This window comes from Ursus maritimus, unplaced genomic scaffold (assembly GCF_017311325.1).
Source record: "Ursus maritimus isolate PB19 unplaced genomic scaffold, ASM1731132v1 scaffold_1, whole genome shotgun sequence".
Classification (NCBI taxonomy): Eukaryota; Metazoa; Chordata; class Mammalia; order Carnivora; family Ursidae; genus Ursus; species Ursus maritimus.
In genome coordinates this window covers 83,374,512-83,387,899 of record NW_024423343.1, presented here as the reverse complement: position 1 = coordinate 83,387,899, position 13,388 = coordinate 83,374,512, and the positions used below count along the sequence as shown (strand labels likewise).

At 40.5% G+C, this 13,388-nt stretch overlaps 1 protein-coding gene across 1 annotated transcript in view; it reads left to right on the top strand.

Moving 5' to 3' along the window:
* ARHGAP15 (Rho GTPase activating protein 15) overlaps nucleotides 1-13,388 on the top strand; it is a 594,269-nt gene that overhangs the window by 535,940 nt on the left and 44,941 nt on the right.

The following is a 13,388-nucleotide window of genomic DNA, read 5'->3' as shown; positions in this document are numbered from 1 at the left end:
AAAATGGAAGCAGGGAGACCTATCTGTAAGGTGGCAACCATGGTGGTCAGACAAGAGGTAATGATAGCTTATGTGGAGTCCTTAAAGAGATAGATTGGTGATGGGTCAGGTTGGATCTGTTGCTGGTCAGAATGCAGTTGGAAAAGGAAAGGAGAAATCAAGTGTGCCCCCTTCAGGTTTGGGCTTAGGCAAGTGAAAAAATGGTAGTATGACACAGATGGGTTGAATAAGAAGAGCAGACTGGAAAGTTCCATTTTGGACGTGTTAAGTTTGAAATGACTGTTAACTCATTTGCTCTCTGTTAACACCTTCTTCAGATAAGGCAGAGTGCAATACAAGTGATGAGGTTATAGCTTCCACCATATACCTATAGTAATGTTGAAGCCTGATAAAGTGTCAAATAGATTGGACAGTTTTGCTTTTATGAGATTAAATCTCCTTAATCACCCATTCCTTGGGTTGAGTCATTCCTACAGATTATTGAACTAATCCGTTACATGATTTTTAACTGTGAATTTAATACATGTAATTGCACACACAAAAAATTTAAGCCACAGTGGTGCATATAGATTAAAAAGTGAAATTTGCCTGCTGGTTACTCTTAGCCTTCTGAGCAGAAGTAACCAACTTTTTTGTTTTTATGTGTATACGTATATAAACAAACATGCATATGACTGTTGCTGTGTTAAAGTTTATCATACTGCACATATTGTTCTGCAATATTTTGCAACTCATGGACAGTCTTCCATTTCATTAGACAGACTTGTGTGATTCTCTCTAATGATGATATGATATTCCATAATTCACTCAATCAGTCACTGCGTTAGGGAACATGCTTTAATCTAATCCATCGTATTAGTTTCTTTCTTATTTTACCCCAGAGGAGAACCTGTGCCAAAGTTTAGACCATCCCTTATTGCTGGGATATCCCTTCTTATTACCTCCACATACTGGCTATAATGGGAAACCCAGTGTGGCCTAGTGAAAGGATCTTGGTTGGGCTTTAAGGAAATAAAGAGAGCTCTATAGTCAAATCCTTGTTCTATACTTTACTTCTCTTATGATCTCAAGAACATAAAATTGGATTAAATAATATCAACCATACCTTGTGGTCATGAGAATTAAATGAGATAATGCATATAAAATGCTTGGCATAAGGTAAGCATTCCTCAAATCTAAATTCTTTTCTCTTAGGGCCCAGACATATCATGAAAGGGGTTTCAAGTTACAAGTAAATACTGGAGTGCTTATGCCAGTAACTGTAGCTGGACAAAGTCATAAAACAAATGGAAAGTACACTGTCTAATGCTATGCAATACCTAGTCTTGGAGATCTTGAGAAATATCTATTACCCAGTCTCAATTATTCCTTTCTTTTCCCCAACTGGATGAACAGCTATAAAATGAAGAAACTTTGAGTCATCTAAATCTTCCTTTGAAAAAAATAAAACACACAGATGAAAATCCATCCAATTAAAAACCTTGGAAGGATGAGAATCCTCCACCTTTACGCCACACCATCCCATTATTATATCACCTTCACAGCATTCACATTATAAGATTTTTCATTATAAATGGGGAGAAAAGTGTTATTTGCTAGTCACCAACCTTTCTTGAGTGGTGTGACCATATTCCGCCCTGCACTGATTTATAAACTGGGTTTAATTACCACAAGTGTGTGCACATGATTATATCTTGTTAATCATTTTTTGCCAAGTTTTGGATAAACAGCCAATTGTGACATGTCATGAAAGCCTGAGAAGACTAAATAAGAAGACTGTTTAATAGGAATTTTAAAATCTTCATGTTTGAAAGAATCATTAGAATGTTTTCCTTAGGCCTGATACATTTGGTAGTTCTTCAGAAAATCTACCATCAACACTTGTATATACTGTTTATTTCAAATTGTTGCAAATATATATATTTTGAAGTTTGTTTAGTGAGGGTCAGGGAATGTAATGAAGTGCCAAAAATTCCACTTGACCTACGTACTCCGTAGCCAACAGAAGAGAACTCCATTTTTGCACAGCACTGAATGAAGCATTCCCTTCAAAGCAGAGCAACTACCAGCTGAGAAAACTTAATACAGCACAATTGGACTAGAGGGTGGGTGCCAGTCCTGTCTGCAAAAGCCAGAAATTTTAAAGGGTTGTGATTACATTAAGCATAAGATGACACGATGGCTGCACTGGCTGAATAGTCTCAGAGCCCAGGGTCCGCATTCTTGATCAAACTCAAGGTCAAGTTCTATGCTTTTGCTGTGATAACATGAGACCAGAAATTCAGAATAAGCTATCATCTCAAAATGCCATCAACCAGCAACCTTTATTAATAGCCACTTTCACAAATTGACATTACGGTGATAAGTACTGTAAGGTCCTGTAGTACCTTCTGAATCATCACATAAATGGCAAGTTCTATCTCTATAAAATACGTGTCAAATGCATTTTCCTTTAGCCTGCTTCTTTGGAAAGGCAGGGAGGCAAAGGGAAGATGAAGCTAATGAGGAAGGAGGACCTAGAAAGATAAGGTTTAGTTGCTGATGGGCAGTAGTTGGAGATTAAAAGGAGGCAAAGGAGTTACATAAGCAATAGAGAACCACTGAGACTTTATCTATGGGACACTTGTATGATGTGCTCAGTGTTTATGAAAGTAGTCCAAGAACAGAGTGTAGCGTGAACAAGATAGAAGGAGAAAAGAATCCAGGAGCCCAAAAAGGAGTTGTGGTTGGATTAGAGTGAAGAACATCAAATGGAAAGACATGGCCTAAATCTTGAGAATTTTCAGAGAAGAATTCCACACAATTTTTATTTCTCTCATTTCTTTATCCCCATATCCAATTAGCCATGGAGTTAAGTCTCAGGTTTCAATGCTGGGTGATTGTGAAAATAGTCCCTCTGACAATAATAATAATAATAATAATAATAATAATAACAAAGAGCAAAAGGAGATACTGTGTAGAAGGGTGCACCCTTTTCTCTATTTTGAAAATATAGAGGAAGAAGAAGATGAGGTTATTGAAACTAATTAAATAGGATGAATCCCATTTTGTTGGATGTACATTGAGTCAAGCCCTTTATATGCTGCCGGTCAAGAATAAAAACCTTTCAAATCTTCATGTCTTTTGAGCCAGTCATCTTAAATAATGAGGGAGGCAGTTTATGCAGACAAAATTACTTATGACAGTCGCATTTCCACTGGTAAAAACTTGTAAACAACCTAAGTGTCCAGTGATAGGGGAAGGTTATTAGAATGTGGTACATCTTATCAGCTTAGTGAAATGTAGTTCCCAGATAATTGTGTTTTTTTCTTAATTTGGAGATAAGTTAAAGTCAGGGATACAATATCTTATGTACTCAAAAAGAGTATAAGTATAAATATGTGGGAAATTTGTGCATCTGGAAAATATTAAAAATTTTTGTTAAGATGTTAGTATTTCTTTCTTAGAGTTGTTGTTATGAGAGCCTCCCCCCCACCACATGTTGCTTTTTCTCTCCTAATAATGGTGTAGAAGGCAATATTGAGGTCAAGAAAACAGGTAAAGAAGGTAGGCTTTGGAATTAGACAGACCTGAATGTGAGTCTTGGCTCTGCCACTTATGGAAGGTGTAACTTTGAACAAATCTCCTCTAAGCTTTCATTTTCTTATCTATAAAATGGAGATCAAAATAGAACCTCTTTATCCAGTGAGGAGTAAATGAATAGTGTCTTTAAAGAGTCTCACACAGTACCTATCACTTACTATGTTCTAGATAAACATTAGACATCAACATGTATCATTTTTATAGTGAGAGAAATAGAAGATAATTTTTAATAAAATAAATATAGGGAGAATTGTAGAAGCTTGGTTGCCAAGTTTCCTGGCTTCCAGAAAATTTTTTATTTCACCACCTAATCTTTTCCCAAAACCTGAGTCCCTGTGCTGGCCTGGCTCAGTCAGTTTCCCCCAGTCCCAGTGAGGCTGATTTCACCTGTTTGACAAACCATATGACATTCCGCACCATGCCCAATCCCTTGTGAAATGCCCAGACCAACTCAGCCTTGTCCCTAACTCTCCTATCAACCTGATCTGCATCTTGTCCCATGTTCACAGATCAGACTATTTTTACCATCAAAATGGTAGCTCGCTAAGATCATCTACTCTACCTTAACTCTTAGGATGGCGTGAGGAGGTTGGAGATAGGGCACAGGTCTTCTCTGCTTCTTCTCCAGAGCCTCCCCTGTCACACCAGTTCCCTAAGGACAGATCTCTTGCCTTGTAGTCTTACTTATCATATGATTCTCACAGTGAGAATTTCCTGCCAGACAGCACAGCACACTGGCTTCGTGGGAGCCTGGTAAGTGATACACATTGAAGCCTTGAAGCCGGTAGGGCCTTATCCTGTGCCTCAAACAGCCTGTGTAAACACTCCTAGAATCCTATCAACTACATATCTACCTGATATGTAGCACTGATCTTTTGAAGTTCTGGCATTCCTGTTGCCATAACTATGAGTAAGGTGTTCTAGCTACGGCTGCAGTCTTCCCCCACATTTTTATTTCCAGGATAAAAATCATACATGAAACATACAGAAAATTTAGAAATAAATACAAAAAAGTATTTCCACTAAGCTAAATTGAACTCATTTGCCAGATTAACTTTGTGGCATGAGTTTTGGAAGCCAAAACAATTTCACATTTTTGAGTGGGGGAGCACGTGAAAAAACATTCAATTCCCACGTAGGCATACATTGTTTAGGGAAAGTCAAATGTCTTAGAAATGGTGGCTGTTAGAGATGACTAATGTCATTCACTGATTTCCAAGAATACCTTTGTAAGAATATATTTGCTGCAGACTTTAGATGCAAATATTCTTATAAGAGACTTATACTTTGTAAAATCGGTTGAAAAGAAAGCTAAAAAATCTTCCCTTTCACATTGACTCTAAGAAAATCGCCCAGCTGTTCATAGAATTCCAAGGTGAAGGAATGATATGGCTGAATAGACAAATCTCATGGAAGCATGCCAGTTGAATGCCTTGTTGAAAGGCGAAACTGTTGAGCTGTGGCTATTTTGTGAGAGTAAACTGATATTTAAAGCTTCTCTGTGGTCTTCATGGGTGTTAAATAAAATATTCTGCAAGAGCGTGTCAGAGGCAACTCAAATGATGATGACCTAGAAATATAAGAGTTGAATGAGGAAACAATGGTGAGGAAATAATTCATCCACCCTGACTTTAAAATGGCGTGGTAAGCATTTCTGATATTTTGGGGGGGGGAAATGACACATGGCTAAAGAATGAACTTGAAAGCCAGGAGCTCTTGCCCTTCTCCCTGGTCTTCAAGAGCAATGGCTGGTGAAGCTCTCTGCCTCCCATCAGGCCTCCGAGTGCTCAGCTCTGGTGTGCTTTGGAGCAGGCTATGTTTTTCTGTGCTGTCTTCTGGCACTCCACCCTTTTTCTGTACACTTTGGTCGCTCACCCAACCATAATACCTGATAGCCAACGACTTGCAGGCCATGGGTATTTTTACTGGAAAATGAGGAACCTGTACAAATTGTTATTTTCTTTCTTCTCTCTTTATTCTTTTCCTTTTTTTTTTTTTTTTCCTGAGGGACAAGGGCTGCAAGTCATTTGAAATAAGCCAGAAGCCTAATAGCTCCTTTGCTTGTGTATTTGAAATGGCACCCTAATCACTTTGAAGAGCTAATGTACTTCCTATGGGCCTGAAATTTCTCAACCGGACTCCCGTGGCAGAATTTGGCCTGGTAGTTAAGAAAATTAATTACTCTGATCGTGAGGATGAAGCAATAGTTCCCAACTCCCTGTAGTAATCATTAAAATGTCATCTACTTGGGAGACATCTTGGCACAGGATTTATAAGGTTTGTGAGCTGGGGACTAAGGTTCAATGATCCTTCCAGTGGTGGATCCTTGTTTTGGAGGAAGGCTTTGGGAGATAAGGTTTTTAAGACCGCAGTGAAATTATTACTTTAGATCTTTTAATTTAACATTTGAATGGTAACATTAGCCACTGAATAATAGGAAACAAAACAAAACTTAAAATGGCTGCTGCTCATCTGTCACTGTGTTCTCTGTGGTTAGTAGTGGTCCACCCCGTGGGGGGATTTCCCTCATAAGAGGTAAATTTTTTAAGTTGTCCCATCCTTCTCTACTATGAAACTTGGCCTTTTATCTAATGGAAAGAACCAGGGATCTGGAATCAGAAGACATAAGCTCAAGTCCCAACCTCAGCCCTTAGAAACTATAATTTAAGAAAATCTTTTACTGTCTTTAACCCTCCCTTTCAGTCATGTGTGAAATAGGTCAAATAAATTCACACTTATGAAAATGTTTGTCAGCTGTGAAATCCTCTCTGTCTATTCCATTAGGAAGTCTTAAATGAGTTCCCACTATATTCCAGGCACTGGACTGGATCATAGGTTGGCCAAGTATGGCCCGCCCTTGAGCTACATACAGCTTCCTGCCTATTTTGGTTAATAAAGTTTTATTGAAATAGTCACACACCCGTATGTTTATGTATTGCTGATGGCTGTCTTCATGCTACAATGGCAAGAGTTAAATAGTTGTGACAAGTTGCACAAGGCCAAAAATATTTATCTGACCCATTACAGAAAAAGTTTGATGGCCTCTCAACTTAATGCTAGAGGCATAAAGAGGACTCCTATCCTCACTTCTCCTATGGTCTCCCAGCATAGATAAATTAGTAAACAGTTGCAATAAATACGGTGCAAAATTGCAAGACGTTGTAAGAACCCCAAGCAGGACCTGGAATTTAGCCTAGAGAAACCAAAGAATGACTCCCAGGGGAGATGGCACAGGCTATCTTTAAAGATGTGGGTTTGGCAGACAGGAAACTTGCTACAAGGAGAGTACCAGGTACAAAGACATGTGGAGGAGGAGAACTATGGTGTGGTGAAGAAAGAGTGAATCCTCTGGCATGACTGGAGGATCAGGAAGCATTAAAGAAGTAGCAGAACATAAGCCCAGAAGTCATGAAAGACCTTTCACAGGCTTTATTGAGGAATTTGAAAATCATTCTGTAGACATTAGGTAAATCATGGAAGGGTCAGAAGCAGGAAGGTAAGATGATGTGATTTCTGTTTATAAAGATTACAGTCTTTAGAAGCATGAAGGGTAGCCTGTAAGAGAGCAACACTAGAGATAGTGAAACCAGTCATGATGGGAGAAATGGGGACAGAGATAGATGCAAGAGGCACAGAGGAAGTGGATTCAATAGGACATGCTCACCAAGGGTATGCAAGAGGTTGAAAGTTTGGGGATGTGATGTGTGCTTCTTGATACCTCATTAGCGAATTCCGTTTGAGGATAAGCAATATCTGTTGGGAATGCAAGAAAGGTGATTGGGATCTAGGTATGAATTTGGGAGTCATCAATTTAAAGGTGAAATGGGGTAAGGTCATGAATAACCCCAAGGGACAGTGTGAAACCACAAGAGAGCTGAGGACAGATTCCTGGGGTTGTCTAACATTGAAGGAGGGGTCAGAGGAAGACGCTGGGGAGAGAGTCTGAGAATGGCATGCATGGTGATAGAAAATTTGGCAAGAGCAGAGGTATTGCAATTTGTGGCTGAGATTATTACTTCTACACAGAGGGCCTAGCAAATTCTCGCGGTAACAGAACATCAGGCAGAATTTCTGGTAATGACCAGCTACTGTTCTACCCTTCATCCTTTGGTTCCTGAGAAATCACAGGAATAAATATAATAACAGGGCAGGAAAAAAAATGTTATTCTATAGCATAATCAGGTCCTGAATACTGATAGAGATGGAAATGATAAAGAACTGAACAGGTCCCCTCTTCCATTAGATCATAGGTTCCAGGACGGCAGGAATTTGTGTCACTTTGATTCCTGCTATATCCCCAGAGCTTAGTACAGAGTGCCACACATTGTAGATCCTCAGTCATTTTTTTGAACAAATAGGATCACGTGACGTCATTGAACGAGAAGATAATAATCTAATAGCCAGTAATGTTTCCAGTTAAGATCAACTGGAATCTTGGTACCTTGAATAGTTCGGACTAGAACCAGGGAATATTCCATTTTGAGAGTATTGGTTAGTAAGCTGTTCCTCTCAAGTTTCTCTCTCCTCACCTGATATTTATCTTTTCATCATGATGAAAAGAAAAGCAGCTGTGATCACAAAAGAAACAGTATTAATATTAAGATCGCATGTTAAGAGACCCTGAGTACGATGAATGAGTGGTCAGAGAGGCTTCCCCTGCGGAGGAGCCTTGGTCAGCGAATGTGTGAGTGCCCATCAGTGTTGGAGCCTATGAGGTTAGTTCGCTGCAGTCTAGGGTGAGTTGCCAGTACTTCTAATTCTTAATTGTCTGGAATTTGTAACAGATCTTGGGATAGAAAAACTTCACTTCACATCTTCTGTCCTTGTTCCCTCTATGAAACTAAAGAATCTCCATTGCTCCTGTCTCCTATCAACCCAATGACCCTGTCCATCACTGGTTCCAGATCCACTATTGACTTCCTACCACCTGGAATTATTGAGCATTTGGTGAAACAAACGAACAAAAATGATCTTGATTACAAAAGCTTGCCCTTTGCTATTAAGTATATAAAAAATTTGATTCCCCTATTTAACGGAGCAGAGACACAGCGAACTTCAAAGTGGAAGGGGGAAAAAAAACTCAACCAGACCTCAAGTCACCTGATTTCCAGTCTACTAGACCACACTCTGCTTTCTTGCCAATACCAATACTTGATTGTGTTTCCAGGGAAGAAGGAATGGTAAAACAAAGAGTGAAAACGACCAGCCAACCGTGATAGAGGCACAGGCCTATCCCTCAAATTCCCTTTTTTTAATTGAACACCAGCTATAATCCCAACACTTTAAATAAAATTACCTAACTAATTAGCAAATTGACATATTTATATAAGGGGTTTTCTGGCTGTCCTCTCTCTCTCCCTCTCTCCCCTCCCTTTCTCGCTCTTTCCCTCTCTCCCTGTAACACATTTCTTTCCACCCAAAAAGCACCAGGGAAACTTTGATTTCTGGGGTTCTTTTTAAAAACAATTTCCAAATCCGCATTCCTTAAAGCTGTGTGTGTGCGTGTGCATGTGTGTGTCTAGGCACCCTTGGAGAAAGCACGTTTTTAAAAAGGCATTGATGGTTCTGCCTTTTACCACCTTCTTTCTCCTCTTTAAATGGAAAGCACTGAACCCAGATGCCCAACCACGGAAGATATTCTTCCAGAAGCAGCATCTGGCTTCCTGGCAAGCCCTTCAGGCAAGTTGTTTGGGGAGCTTTGCAGTTGTCTCTCGGTCTGTCACGTGTATAAGAGACCGTGGCCTCTCTGGCTGGCATGTCCAGGCAGCTGCCAATTCCTTTCAGTTCACCTTTAATTCTGAGAACGAGCTTCCGCATTTTCATTTCTTACTGGACTTATTTTTTCTCCCCACTGTCCACGAGTTTCTCATTGCTGCCTGCCTGTCAACTTCCTTTGCAGGCCTCTGACTTTTGAACCCGAGTGAAATCCTCAGCTGTTTAGTACTACATTCAAAGAGGTGACTTAAAATAATATTTCTTAGCCATTTCTTGTCAGCATAGCTCCTTGTAAACTGTGGGGTAGTTCCTTGAAAAGAAAAGCAAAACATTCCATTGGAGTAATTTATTCTGGTCTGTACACAAGACATGAAAGTATTCTTGACGTTTTTGTATTATTTAGTTAAATCATATTGGCTTCCCACATCCTTGTCACACCATGAACAAAAGAGCATCGCAGGACTGGAAAACATCAGGCAACACAGCAGCATTACAACTAGCACCTGCTTAAGGGTATTAAATTTTTTTAAATAGCTTTGGTTTTTTACCTGTATATATATATATATATTTGGTTTTTTGGTTTTTTGGTTTTTTTACTTGTGAAGGATTCTGTGTGTGGGGGGGGGTTATGGATAATTGCTAAGAACACAGAGTCCGATGGTAGCCCACGCACGAGGAAGCCGTGACAAGGTGCTGACAAGTCCAGCAGCAGTACCCAGAATGCAGAGGAGAAAGCAGAAATTAGAGCTGCAGGGTGACATCCAGGAATAGTTAACACAGGGTAGCTGCACATTTCCATGTTGTTGGGTTTTTTTTTCCCCCTCATGCAAGAAAAAGTGTAGATTATATATGAGATTTTTGATCTCAAGACTGTATTGTCTGGTCCGAGAAAAGATGGGACTCAGCAGTGGACAGGAGGAAATCTCAGCCATTAATAATAATTGGTCTGTGGCCAGTGGCAGACTCAACACACACTTGACTTTGAAGAGATACACAACTGAAATCATGGGCTTAACTGGAATGAGAGTGCCTGGGGAACAAGGAAAAGAATTTAAGGGCTGTTTGGATCAGGACATTGGGGAAATCTCCTTTGAAACCATCGGTATGACAGTAGAGCTCGAATTTAAGATTAGAATTTTTTAAGTCTGTTTTATCTCTGCCTCAATGACATTTTTTGGTTGTAATTTTTCCTCAGGTGAATTTGTTAATGTGCACAAAGGAAGTTGAAAATACATGCTAAACTTAGAAACTTGATACTAAATATTGCCCTTTGTGTAGAGATGAATGTCTCTCACTTCCAGTAATTTCCTCTCTTCTGTATCATATTCACATTCTTTTTAGCCAGGCTATTTTCTCTTACATTTTCCCTCCCCTCCCCCCCGCCGCCTTTCCTCCCTCATAACATCATCATCCTTAAATTCTTCTTCCCATTCCCCTCACTCTGAGAACTCTCTTCACCCGCAAGCATTGCAGCCCCCATCCATCTCCCATTTATTCAGGGCACATGATAGTTACATATCGAGTAACTATCGTGATAGACATGGAGCTGGAAACGAAAACAATTTTACCAGGATGACAGTCAGCCCCTAAGAGCTGGGAACGTTATTCTGTTGCAATGTCTCCCTCCCTGCCCCTGCGAAGTTCACTTCCCTCACCTCACTCTCACTCCCAACTTTGTGGCTCCAGCCCCTCCTCTTCTCACGAGATTGGCAAACCAGCCTGTCTTTATAGGGATTCTGTTAGTCTACCCATCTGTTTGAGGAAACCTCTGTTCTTTTCTTTCTCACTTTCAAAGAGACAAGTAGAACACTTAGGGACAGAGCCATAGCAAGGAGTAGGCAAGACACAGGTGCTCGCACGCTGGCACTAATAACACTTATTTTTTCCCCTGCTCTCCATGAACTGATAGTCAGCATACACGTCTTAATAAATATTTTCCCTTCATCAATTTGTTCACTCATTCATTCCTTTCACTCATTAATTAATTCCTTTATTTCCCATCGTGTTCAGGATAGGAAAAGAAAAAAGAAATTACCTCTGCTGTAAAGGAATGTTTATCTAATTAATTTGTGTCTCTGTGCTTGGACATCAGAACACACTTCCTCACATAGTGAAAAGATATACAAAGTGATATTTTACCTACATCTGATTTTTTTCCCCATTTGAACACTTTTTTTTTTAGCAATCATTTCACATCCCAGAAAAATTCTACTGTTAAAAACACAACTCTTCTCCAATGAGAACACAACTCTTCCTCTTGGCTCCCTGCTTACCCATCTTTTCCCACATCTCTTTCTCTTCCAACTGCCATTCCAGGGTCATAAGTGCTTCCCTGGTACTGACCTTTGAGTCATCGGAAGGAGATTCCATTCACTCTTCCAGGGCCACATTTCCTGTTTAGGGCTGGAGATCCCCCACAGAGATAGTGAGGCATTTTATGGGTGGTTTACATGTCCCACTATATTTTTCTAACTAGCAAGAAGGGAGAAACAAAATGCATGCCCTGTTCTCTCTGGCCTCACTCTCCATTCATATCACACTGAAAATAACCAATTCCTAGAGTGCCAAGCTCTTAAAGTAATTCATACTTCCCTGGCAATGACAGGGATTTATCCTTCATCTTGGCAGAGGAAGGCCTATTTTATTCGCCCCTTATCACATTCTTGCTATTCTCTGCTCAAGTTTCCCCTCCAACACCCTATAATAGGCTAGGTGGGCCTAGAAGCAAGTGGCTACATAGGGAAATGAAGAAATGTTCGTTGTCACATTTCTGATCCCAAAGCACTGGTATCCAAGAAATGGTAGTATCCAAGTAAACAGGCATGCTGTCGTGCATGAGACCCTGGGAGGTGGAGATACGGGGGAGGGAGGAAATGGCCACAGAGACGTTTTGTTCATCACGAACGCAGCCACCTGAAAAACACCAGCTAATTAGCAGTCTGTAGCCACACAACACAGCAGTTTAGTACAAGAAGTGAACAATACTTTACCTAATTGAAACTACAGAGCGGACTTAGGTAGACTGCTTGCAATTACACAGATTGGAAGTCAGCCAGGACACGGAGGTTAACAATCCCTTCTCTCACAAAAAGCACCGCGGGAACTTTAATGACCACAAGTGGTAAGGGCCGTTATCCTGCAGCCCATCCAAAAGGCCTCACCTCTCACAACCCAGATTCCATCAGAAGTGCTTAATGGTGTCAACTAATTGGCTGGGAAAAAAGGGTGCCCTCTATGGGCACCGGTGCACTTGCGCCATGTGACTGACTCACCTTTCCCAGGAAACACGCTCTCAAGTACTAGAGTGGAGGGGGCTTCAAAAGAGAGGGGACATTTGGGTGGGTCACGTGGTGGGCAGTGGGAGCTGGGAAAGCTGTGAAGTCTCCTCAGCCTCCTAGTCTCCTCAGCCAACACTACTGCAGCCTAAGCATTCCAGAGTGTTCTAGGCTAGGATTTCTTAAACTTGAATGTGCTTACAAATCAGGTCACCCTAGAGATCTTGTTAAAAATGTAGATTCTGATTCAGGGGGTCTGAGAAGGGGCCTGAGATTCTGTGTAGAGAACAAGCTCACAGGTGCTGCTGATCTAGGAATCACACTTTCAGAAAGCAGTTCTTACAGGGAAGAGTTCCCCCCTGAACCAGAGATCAGAGACTGGGCAAAGAGAAAGAGGGCTTAAAAATGAGTTTAGGGGTGACTGGGTGACTCAGTCGTTAAGCGTCTGCCTTCAGCTCAGGGTGTGATTCCAAGGTCCTAGGATCGAGCCCCACATCAGGCTCCCTGCTCCGCTGGGAGCCTGCTTCTTCCTCTCCCACTCCCCCTGCTTGTGTTCCCTCTCTCGCTGGCTGTCTCTCCCCCCACTATAAAATAAAATAAAATAAAATAAAATAAAATAAAATAAAATAAAATAAAATAAAATAAAATAAAATAAAATAAAATAAAATAAAATGAGTTTAATACCCGGAATAATCAAGTTCACTTTCGTTTGTCCCAAGAACTAAAGAACAGAAACATGAGAGTCCAAAATAGTAAATAATCCAATCCAGTCCTAAAATCTACTCATAAAATGGCTTCTGCTCTTGGGGGGGGGGG